Genomic DNA, 12,780 nt, shown 5'->3' with positions numbered 1-12,780 from the left:
AAATTGTAACACACGAAGAGGTGTGTTTAATTTCAGATCGACATGCTGACATAATCGCAACAGTGAACAATCCAGCAAATGGTTGGACGGGACCAAAATGTCACCATCATTTCTGCTTACGATATATCGTCAACAACTTTAATAAAAAGTACAAATTTAATACATTGAAAAATTATGTTTATCGTGCCGGGTGTCAGTTTCAAATTTAGAATTTCAATAAAGAAATTGAAGATATCAAAGGAATAAATCGGAGCTGTCTGAGTTTTTTTGACAACATTGGTTTAGAGCAATGGACTCAGCATATGATGAAGGGTTCAGATATGGGTGGATGACGACAAATTTATCAGAGTGCATAAATGGCGTCCTCAAAGGAGCTCGAATATTGCCTATAAAAATGCTCTTGCTCAAATAACATTCTTCAAGTGCAAATTATTTCGAAAAAAGAAGAGAAGAATTAGGATGCATTGGAGCGTCAAGATAAATACACCCGATAACATTTTGAGCCTATAGCCTTTTTACCTTTAGGCAGTAAGATCAACTCCCTATGGAAGGATGCAGGTTCAGCATCAATGTCAAATTTGGCCATAAAGGCATGGTATGAATGATTAAATTCAGGACTAAGGGCACGTGATGTGTTTGATCTAGTCAGCATTTTAGAGGAAAGAAAAAAGTCATTAAGATGAGATGAAAGTCGAGTTTGTCTTCTAGGGAATCTGTTTGAGGGTGTAGGGTTATTAGTCCATATATGATTAATTCCATGACTATCAGAATCAAGATTTGCGTCAGAGTCAAAAGGTAAAACTGCTTCCAATCTAGGTGGGTCAAAGACTGCTCATGATTAGTGTCAGAATGCTCAGAAGGTGTCGTCATATTAACTGGGAAATAATTTGAAAATTTCTCTCTTTCATCATCTTTTAAAGCAAATGGTTACATTCTCATGAAACACAACATCTGTTCAACATAAATTTCTTGTCAAGATCATACAATTTATATCCCTTTTGTTTGACTGGATATTCTAGATTATACATGTGTGCCCTACGGTTAAATTTTGTTCTCCCATGTAGGTTGGTTGCATAGGTCAAGCATCCAAAAACTTTGAGGAAATTGTAAGTTGATTGATTTATTAGAAAGTTTGGTATTGGGTATGTTTAGGACTCTAGTTGATCAAATAAGTAGTTGTCAGGATACATTCACCCCATAATCTAATAAGAAGAGAGGCATGTGTTCTTAAAGCTCTTATTTCCAGTAGATGCCTGTGTTTTCTCTGAGCAATTCCATTTTGTTGCGAAGTATGTGAATTACTCCTTTGATGAGCAATTCCATTATTTCTCGAGAAAGACATTTCATTGTTGCATAGTATGTGAATTACTCCTTTGATGAGCTATTATTCCATTATTTCTCAAGAAAGACATTTCATGGTTTGCAAAATTAGTCTCATTATCTCTAAGCACTTTATCTATCTGTGAAACATTGGTGAGAGCAAAGAATTCTTTGAGAGTTTTGAGTACACGATCGTGTAGTATTGCATCGTGTACTCATTTAGCTCCACGTCTAATCGTCTATACGATCGTTTAGCTCCTCAGCTGTCATCTACACGATCGTTTAACTCCACTTAACTATCGTTTACACGATCGTCTAGCGTTTCTTCTAATTGTTTACATAATTGAACTATCGTTTAGTTCTTGAAGCTTCGTCTACACACGATAGAACTGCCATTTGGTAAACGACAGAAGGATTTTCAAGTCTCAACATACCACCTCCCATGACTCTTGAATTATTTTTACCATTATATCTTAGTTTTTTATGATCGTTAACGTGAAGATCTTGTCATCTGGGACAACAAGTGGTATCAGAGCTTAGTGAACAGTTCAAGACAGCTCCAAGATTTAAGGCTTTTGAATTATAAATCTTGAAGACCAAGAATGACAACTACCAGATATAAGATTGAGAAATTCGATGGTAAGACAGATTTCGAACTATGGAAAGTGAAGATTAAAGTAGTCTTGGGGCAGCAGAAGGCTCTCTTGGCCATTACGGATCCTGCAAAGTACCCTGAAACACTCTCTGAGGCAGATAAAGAGACTATTGAAGAAATGTTTATAGAACCATACACTCAATGTCACAGACAGTGTTTTGAGGCTAGCTCCCTGTGGAACAAACTGAATGAAATATATCTCAACAAAGACTTGCCCAACAAAGCTTTCTTCAGGGAAAGATTCTTCACCTACAAGATGGATGCAACAAAGTCCCTCACGGATAATCTTAATGAGTTCAAGAGACTGTCTTCTGAGTTCATATTAATCAGAGATAATATTGGGAGAATGAGTCATTCATACAGATTCTCTACCAGAATCTTTCAAAGATGTGAAGACTGCAATGAAAAGCGGTAGAGAAGAATTACCACAGAAGTTATCAATCAGCTATGAAAGTCAGGGAACTTGAGTTGCATGAGTAAGAAGGATCAACAAGGAGGTGAAGGCTTGTTCTCAAAGGGAAAGAACAAGAACAATGGGAAGGGGAAATAGAACAATGGTGATAAATCCAAGATAAAGTGCCATTTTTGTCACAAAATGAGGCACATGAAAAAGGACTGCTATGCCTTGAAGAGAAAATTGAACCAACAGAACTCCGGGGGGTAAACAGACCGAAGCTACTGTAAGAGAGAACTCCCTAGTCTATTCAGATGCTTTAGTTACTATTGAAGAATATTATGGAGACTCGGGATTGGGTGTTAGATTCTGGCTGCTCTATCCATATGACACCATCCAAGGGATGGGTTTTGCACTTATAAGAAGTGAGATGGTGGACTGATCTATATGGGAAACAATAACACTTGCAGAGCTATTGGAATAGGGTCTATGTCCTTGAAAATGTAGGATGGTTCAGTCAAATTGATAAGGAACGTGAGACATATTCCTACTTTGAAGAAAAAACTCCTATCTTTAGAGATGTTTGATGTCATAGGCTGTGAGTATGGGGTGTACCTTTGAAATTATTAAGGATTCTAAAGTGGTTTTGGTGGCAATCAAGGTAAATGGTTTGTATGTCATCAAGGATGTGCAAATGGCACATTCGGCCTTATTGGCAACTGATGAAAAAACTACTGAAGATGAGTTGTGGCACAAAAGGCTTTCTTAGTGTGAGGGGGCTGCAAATGCTCTCTAAACAAGGGATGCTTCTAAGGGGAGATAGCTTTAAATTCTGTGAACATTGTATATTAGGCAAAGCAACAAGACAATAATTCCCCAAAGGACAACACACTTTAAAGGAAATCCTTGAATATGCACTTTAGACTTGTGGGGGCCAGCTCACTCTCCATCTCTAAGTGGAGCAAGGTACTTTCTTTCATTTGTAGAAGATTACTCAAGGAATTTACATTTTAAAATCCAAAGAAGTATTGTGGAGAGGAATTCAATTTGTTTTGCAGTGAGCATGGCATAGTAAGGCATAGAACTGTGGGGTATACACCACAATAAAATGGAGTAGTTGAAAGATTGAGGGCCAACTCACTCTCCATCTCTAAGTGGAGCAAGATACTTTCTTTCATCTGTAGAAGATTACTCAAGGAAGAATTGGGTTTACATTTTAAAATCCAAAGAAGTATTATGGAGAGGAGTTCAATTTGTTTTGTAGGGAGCATGGCATAGTAAAGCATAGAACTGTGGGGTACACACCACAACAAAATGGAGTAGTTGAAAGATTGAATAGAACCGTGTTGGAAAGAGTAAGATGTCAACTGTCCAATGCCTTATTGCCTAAAAAATATTGGGTTGAAGCTGTCTCCTACAACACTCTTGATAGATGCCCACATCAATCCATAGAGCTGAAAACTCCTGAAGATAGGTGAACAGGGCAGCCATCTAAGCTGGAACACTTGAAAGTGTTTTGGTTGTGTAGGCTATTACACCAAGAGTAGAGCTTTAGGTTGTGGCATCCAGTTGAAAAGAGGTGTGTGAATAGTAGAGATGTGGTTTTTAGAGAAAATGAGGTGTTCATGATGTCAGAACAACCATCTTCTACAGTGACAAAGACTAGTAGCACAAGATTTGAGGTGGAGCCTTAAAATGATCATGGAGCTTCTACTTCCTCTCAAAATCTAAAAGGTGTGAGGTTGCTGAAACTAGTGAGCATGTGTGTTAAGTGAACAAATTGAGATACATAGTGACTTACACAACTATTCATTAGCAAGAGACAGACCTAGAAGAACTATTGTACCACCAACTAGATACCAAGAGTCTAATTTTGCTAGTGTAGCATTGAGTGATGCCATTTCTTTGAGTAATAATGAACCTACCAACTTTGAAGAAACAACAATCAGCCCAGATGCTAGGCAATGAATCATGAAATGAAGTCTCTCAACCAAAATGGCATTTAGAAACTAGTACCTTTGCCAAAAGGGTACAAAGCTCATGCAAACGGATTTATAAATTCAAAGAAGAGATTCCAGGTGTGCTTAGGTTCAAGGCTAGATTTGTTTGCTAAGAGGTTCACTAAAAAAGAAGGCATTGACTAGCATCTGGGCTGACTATATGAGGTATTTTCTCCAGTTGTAAAGCATACTTCCATCATACTGCTTCTTTCCTTAGTTGAAAGGATTTGGAGCTAGACCAATTGAATGTAAAGACAACCTTCCTACATGGGCTGTTGAATGAGACAATTTACATGAGGCCTCAAGGCTATATAAAAGATAGAGAAGAAGACCTAGTGTGCTTGCTGAATGAATCCATATATGGCCTCAAACAATCACCGAGATATTGGTATGAGAGATTTGATGAAGTGATCTCCAAGATGGGGTTCAAAAGAAGCTCATATGATTGGTGTGTCTACATAGACTCTAGTAGCTTCAAGGAACCAGTCTATCTACTTCTTTATGTAGATGACATGTTGCTGGTCGGGAGATCCAAAGAAGAATTGAGGCAAGTGAAAATACTTCTTAAAAGAGAGTTTGATATGAAAGACCTAGAGGAGTCAAGGAGGATCCTAGGCATTGAGATTGAAAGAGACAGAAAATAAGGTAGATTGCTAGTTATAGTCAATCTGAATATTGTTCAAAGATATTGCAGAGGTTCAAGATGGAGAGTGCTAAGCCAATAGGCACTCCTCTTGCAGCTCACTTCAAGCTTTCAGCTGCCAATAGTCCAAAGAGCACAGATGAAGAGCATTTGAACCATATGAAGGCGACCTTATTTCAAGCAGTGGGATCACTGATGTACCTTATGACTTCTACAAGACCAGACCTGTCCTATGCAACAAGTATGGTTAGTAGGTACATGGCAAACCCTAGTAGAAGACATTTGGAGGTAGTCAAGTAGATACTAAGGTATCTATGATACTAAGGTATCTATGTTCATCCAAGGAGGCAAGAGTCTTATATAGACAAAATGAGTCATTCATCCAATAATGAAGTTTAGTTAAGTAGATTTGGACAGAAGACGTTCCCCTATAGGATTGGCAACGGGGCCGGGGTGGAGAAGGGTTCCCCGTCCCTGACCACGATGGGGGATTTTATCCCCATCCCCGCCATTTCAAGGTGGGGACAGGATGGGGATTCCCCGTTGGGGAAACGGGTCCCTGGGGATCCATTCCCTATTTTCCCTTTTATTTCCCTATGGGGACTTTTTTTTATTATTTTTTTTTGTAAAATTATCTTTGGTTTGGGCTTGAATACTTTTGTTGGGCTTAGATTAGGCTAAATTAAAAACCAAGCTAAATGTAAAAAATTAAATACCTAATATTTAAAAATCTAATTATATATATATAGAAGAAATATTTAAAAACCTAATCGGGGCGGGGACACCCTATCCCTGCCTCATCCCCGATTCGGGGACCCTAATCCATCCTTGGTCAAACTGGGGATTCTCCGCACTCTAGTTCCTTATCAAGCTATGTTTTCCTATGGAGAACCAATTTGATCAGTTGGAACTACTTTGCAGCCTGTTGTGGCCCTTTCCACAATAGAGGTTGAGAGTTCATCGCATTGTCTGAAGCTGTGAAGGAAGGTTTGTGGCTAAAAGGTTTACCAATTTCGGCATAACACAAAAAAAAATACTATTGTGATAACTAGAGCATAATATACCTATCTAAGAATCAGTAGTTTCATAATAGAACCAAGCACATTGATATTAAATATCATTCATCAGACAAAAGATTGAGAAAAGGGAAATCGAGATAGTGAAGATTACTACCTCTGGTAATGCAGCTGATATGCTAACCAAAACTGTTCCATTAAACAAGCTTGGTAGATGCTTGGAGCTTTTCGGGTTTGAGTTACCTGAAAAATGTTAGCTCAAGTCAGCTCAGTAAAGCCTAGGGACGGTACTCTGGATTCTTATAAAGGTGGAGATTGTTACAGAAAGACTTGAAATCAAGAACATTGCAGCTGGCAGTTGAATTGTTGTCGACCTCTTTCTGTTGTGTTGTAACAACTAGCGCTTCATCGTTGACTGTTGCACCTGCAAAGGAAAACAAATGTGAGATTAATGTAAGAGTGAATAAGAAAACGAGAGAGCAAGGTATTCATTCGTTCTGTAATACTTTGAAGAGTAATAAAAGAGAACCTCCCAATTTGCACAGTGAACGTAAGCCCCTTTGGCCGAACCCACTTAAACTCCCGTGTCTTTTCTCCTTCTCTACGATCGCATCGTGTACTCGATCGTTTAGCTCTACGTCCAATCATCTATATGATCGTTTAGCTCCTCAACTGTCATCTACACGAATATCTAGCTCCACTTAACTGCGTCTACACGATCGTCTAGCGCTTCTTCCAATCGTTTACATAATTGAACTATTGTATATAACTTCGTTGGTTAGGAAATACAACAGATTTATGAAGATTTATTCATTCCCTTTATTTTTCTTATTTGATTGTTTTGTTTATAACTTTTTTCTGTTGTCCCAGATGACAAGATTTTCATATTAACAATCACAAAACACTCAGATTTAGTAAAAAATAATTCTAAAAGTAATCTTAGAGAGAAAAAAAGAGTAACATACAAAAAATTGACACATCAAATTATATCAAACAATAGTAGAATCAAATATTATATACCAAAAGCGAAAGAAATTTCATAAAAAAGAAACAACAAAAGAGCAAAAGAATAGAGAAAATTTTAGAAGGATTATCAAGTGCAAAATGCTTAAATAAATCTACAACATTTAAGAATGTCCATAAGAAAAAGACAACATAAATATTCTAAATAATAGTAAAACTAGGAAAATAATATACAAAAACGAAAATAATTATTGTCACAATAGAATAAGCCTATAGAAAAAAATTCCTATTCTTAGAAGAGAAAGAGTTATAATATAATTATTTGAACCATTCATAGTTCAATAAAAGAACAAAGTACCAAATAATAGTGTAGAACAACATATAATTAATATATATATATATTTCACAAACAAGAGAAAAAGGATTGAACTTTTTGAACTTTGTATAGTACAATATAAATAAATCAAAAAAGAAAAAAGAAAAAAGAAAAAAATTTCCATATTTGGTCCAACGGAAACAAAATATAATAATATCTATTTAAACCATAACTAACCAAGTAAGATAAAAAAAAGTACTAAAATCACAAAAGTAAAACTAGAAGACGCACAAAATATAATCCATAATTTGTAAAGACGATGCATACTGCCTAAAGCGAAACTAGCACACAAGAACAACAAAAAAATTGTTGTATGTTAAGGTCACATTAAAATTTCAAAACTTAGAACTTAATGACTTTGTGTTAATTTTGATTTGAAACCTATGAATCAAATAAAAACAAGACCAAGAAGATTTTTTTTTACTAAAATTATTATATAAAAAATAATCTACTACAGTACTTAGCAACCACGTCAAAAAGAAAAAAATTATACATTTAGTAAAACAAATGAAACATAACAATCTAATTCTACAAATAACTTGGAGTATAATAGAAATTTATCAAAAATAATTAAACAAAGAGAACTAAAATACAAAAATAAAGTAGAAGACAAAAAAAAACCATAGTGCCAATTAACAAAGAAAAATAAATAAAATTTTAAAAGAGATTTAAAATATAAAGAGCAAATAAAAAGAATCACTAGATAAAAAAAAAAAATAGTGTACAAAACTAACACCTATATCAAAATCAAACATACTAAAGAATTTCACATAAAAGAAACAACAAACATGAGAAATTTGAATAATTCATAATGGCACAATAAAAGACAGGGTGGAAAAACGTTCGAACAAACAACACCATCATAGTGAAAATGCAACCATATTAAAAAAAAATCACATTTGGTCAAAAAAATAAAATATGAAAAAATTATAAAAGAAAAAAATATGAAAAAAAATAATAATAAAACAACGAATAAGAAAAAGTGAAACTAAAGAATGAAAAAAATTAAAAATAATAAAACAGAGAATATAAAAAGTGAAAATAAAGAATGCCATTTTAGAACAATCCATAGTGCAAAATGCAAACATGTTTAAAAGACAACACAATAGAGAACCAAAGAAAATAATATACAAAAAAATGAATCTGACAAAATTTAAATAATAAAAGACACCAAAAAAAATCATATTTTGTCAAGGGAAAAACAACTAAGAAAATAAAATATAAAAGTGAAACTAACTATCACACTGAAAGTGATAATTATTTGAAAGATCCATCGTTCAAACAATGTATTAAATAATAGTAAAACCAAAAACAAGATAAAACTAAATTAAAAGAATGTCACATAAAAGAAAATAATGGGTATGTACAAAACTAGCTAAACAAATCAATATACAAAATAATAGTAGAACTAAGATAAACAGTACACAAAAGCGAAAAAAAAAATGAATGTAATAGAAGAGAGAGTGATATTTATAAAAACAAAATACCTAATTTAGAACCAAACAAAGAATAAACTAAAAGAATGTCACAGTAAAAGATAAAAGAGTTGAACTTTTTGAACCCTGTATAGTGTAAATATAATCAAGCCATAAGAAAAATAAATTCTACAAATGGTCCAACATAAACAAAAACATAATAATCTATTTCAACATATTAGCCAAATGTGTAAGTCTAAAAAAAAAGAATGAAATAAGAACACACAAAACACAACCCATAATTTATCAAGAGAATTCATAAAAAATTGCTCTAAAGACTGACACAAAAGAAAGTATAGTGAAGATTATACAAAAAAAGGTAGAAAACCAAAGAATGTTGCATAAAACTTTCACATTAAATAGACAGTCAAACAACATGAACATATACAATAAAATATGTTACAAAATCGATAATTAAAGAATACAAAAAATCACTAGAGATAGAGAAGATCAACACACAGATATACGTGGTTCATTAACAGTGTGTTAGCTACGACCACGGCAGAGAGAAACAGTATTATTAGAGAGAATGTTTTTAGAAAATTACATAACAAAACGTCTCTAGGATTAGAGAATTTATATAGCGCACTACTCTAAACCTTAGTCATAATCATAAATAATTACAAATAAATAAATATGCTGAATACGAACCCCCACTAGGGCGCGCTCCCTGGATCCCAACTCGCTGATCAGTCAGCGAGACCCCGTACTTGGTTGGTCGAAACGCCAACAAACAGATTCAAGGCATTTCAACCAAATAAAAATTTAAAAACTCAAAATACAATATGATATAAGTTAGAAAAAGAGAGGGTAAAGTATCAAAATACAATATGATATAAGTGTTGTTTTAAAGAGCTTTTGAAAAAGAGAGTATCTTTTTTATAAAAAAAAAAAATGTTTTAAAAAAGAACAAATTATGAGAAAAAAATATTGGAAAGAGTTTTTGAAAATTGTATGATGAAGAATTTTTGCAAAACACAAAATTGAAAGAGAAAAACGAGTTTTGAAATGTGTTTTTTTGAAAGATGTTTTTTTAAACAAAAGATTGAATGAAAAAAGTTTGGAAAAGGATTTTTTTAAAGAGAAAGCTTTTGACAAAAAAAAAAGTTTTGACAAAATATTTTTGAAAAAATTTCTAAAAGTTTTATGAGTTCAATTCTTGCAAAAACAAAGTTTAAGAGAAACAAAAGTTTGAGAAAAAAATTTGAAAAGAGATATTTAAAGAGAAAGCTTTCAATAATAAAGGAAGAACAAAAAAAAAGTTATAAGAACACTTTCCAAAATATATGATGGAAGGAAGTTTAGAAATAGATCATAAAAATGATTTTCTTGAAAAAAAAAATTGGGCATAGAAAAAAGTTAAAATCATGAAAGATAAAATAAATAAATAATAAAGCAATACACCCAAAAATAAAAAAATAAATATAGCATTGCACCAAAATTCCAAAATACTAAAAGAAAGAAAAGAGAATAAAATAGAAAAATCTGAGACAGAATTGGGGGTTTGTGTTAATTCCACTTTGATTCAACTGAACAATGTTAATCTGAAATTAAATAACCAAAACGTAATTAGAATAATAATAATGAATGAATGAATGAATTAAAGAAGGGTTTGGTTTTGGTTTAGTTAATTCACTTACCATATGGAAATTATGGGCTTCCACCAACTAAAAGAAAGAAGAAAATTAACTAATTAAGCAGAAGATTAAGGAAAGGAAGTGATTAATTAATTAAATAGAATAATATTATTATTAACGAAGAAGAAGAAGAATTTTGAAAAGTAATTTGCGAACCTGCTGTTGAGAGGAGCATGTTGTTAAAAAGAATGATGAAAAGACTATTTGAAGTAGAGGAGCGTGTTGTGCCTTTTTATACAACTCTTCAGCAGCCACCGGCTAGAAACTAACCGTTGCCAGTTGCCGGTCATTTGGCCGTTGCCAGTTGCCTTGCCGCTCAACAAAATATGTCATTTATTTAAAATGGATTTGAATTAATAATCGAAGAAGAAGTTATTTATATTATACCACAGGTTACATCGCCACATAATTCCACAAATTGCCACCTGGCTTACACTTTTTTTGTGAATGTAACTCATCCTTTCGTCCCACCTTTTTAGTGGACATATATTTATTCAATGTCTATAACTTTATAAAATAAAACATGAAATTAATCAATCTGATGTTCAAAATGAGTATCCAACAATCCCATTCGATCACTCTACACATACTTCTATGATACCCTCTCCCTCAATATTTGAATTCTTTCTAACAATGCTTAATGCGCTAAGTATGGAAGAAGGACAAACTTCACATGTCCGTCCAAATGTCTGACAAGTACGTGACATACAGATATCATGGTGAGTGTATACATTTTACAAAGGAGGGACGACCATCAAGTGTAAGAGGCCGTGGCGATCGTGGACACTATGTGACTCAACATGATCGATCTAGGTATAATAGAGGATCTTCTTCTGGCCATGAATGAAGAAAATTATACACATAATCAAATTTATTAATCAAATTCAAACAAGAAAATGTACTTGCAGTCTACAACACATTTTAAAGAACCTTGAATATTATTTAAAATAGTCAAAAGTTAATATCTATTGTTGAATGAGAAATTTTGGACCGATCGTAAATTGTCATGTCATTTACTAAATTAATGACAAAATTCCAAATAATTGAATTCGAGACTAATTAGAAGTTGACATTTGTCCCAAATTGAAGTTGAAGACATAAATTGGCGAAGTCCGATGATGCCACATGTTTCCTTCGTAACTGTTGGATTGAATAAAATTACTTCAGTCCAATTTGATATTATTATTTGGGCTAAAAGTCCAATTTAACCCATAAATAGGTTTAATTTGACCAAAATTTCAAATAAGGCCCAAATCCAATTAGTCGGGCCCATGGACTGACCAAAGTCCAGTAGAGAACTCTATAAATAGAGGAGTTCTCCTCATTTGTGGGGTCAACAATTCTGCATTCCAGAAAACTTAGAGAGAATTCTCTACAATCAGAAGACTCTTTGACTCCTGAAACTAATCATGCTTGAAATTCTGGAGACTGAAGTTCTTTGAAAATACAAGCATTCTAGATACAAACATAGATACAAGCATTCTGACCACGCTTGAAGACTGAAGTCCTTTGAAGATATAAGCATTCTGAAGGCTGAAGTATTTTGAAGATACAAGCATTCTGAACATGCTTGAAGACTGAAATCCTTTGAAGATACAAGCATTCTTCCAAGACTCGAACCTCAAGGACATCCACACGCCCCGCTTCTATACATCAAGCGTACACATTCAACCGAGAGAGAATCAGAGGATCGAGCACTAGAGATCGAACCACATCGCATCAAATTAACATCAACATCAACACCAACTTAAGTTTAACTCCACGAAATAAGTTTCTCCGGAAGCCTCATGTGAACACTAATCCTCCAAGAAATCAACAAGCCCAAAGGCCGATCATCCAAGAAGATCAACAAGCCCAAAGACCGATCATTCAAGAAAATCAACCAACTTAAAGATTATAGTTTATTTTGAAAGCATCAAAATATTATGTATTAGAGATTGTACTCGCTTTCCACAAAATTAATACAAATACAAAGTTTAAGTTCTACGAAATAAATTTCTCTTGAAATCTCGTGTGAACATATATTTCTGCATAAGTTTCTAACAACTTTAACAACTTTCAACAAAAACAATGATTTGGAATTAAACCAATTGAATACCATTAAAATTAATATTGAGTATATTAAATCAATCATAGAAATTTCTTAATCTCAAACTAATATTATTGTTTATATGGTTAAAAAATTAGTAATATTATTATTAAATCTGGAGACAAGATTAATGAGAGGGTTGATTTTAGGTAACAATGATTTGGAATTAAATATATTGAATATTATTAAAATTAATATTTAGTATATCAAAT

Source organism: Benincasa hispida, chromosome 6, assembly GCF_009727055.1.
Source record: "Benincasa hispida cultivar B227 chromosome 6, ASM972705v1, whole genome shotgun sequence".
Taxonomy (NCBI): Eukaryota; Viridiplantae; Streptophyta; class Magnoliopsida; order Cucurbitales; family Cucurbitaceae; genus Benincasa; species Benincasa hispida.
The sequence above is the reverse complement of the archived record's forward strand: the minus strand, read 5'-3'. Positions refer to the sequence as shown.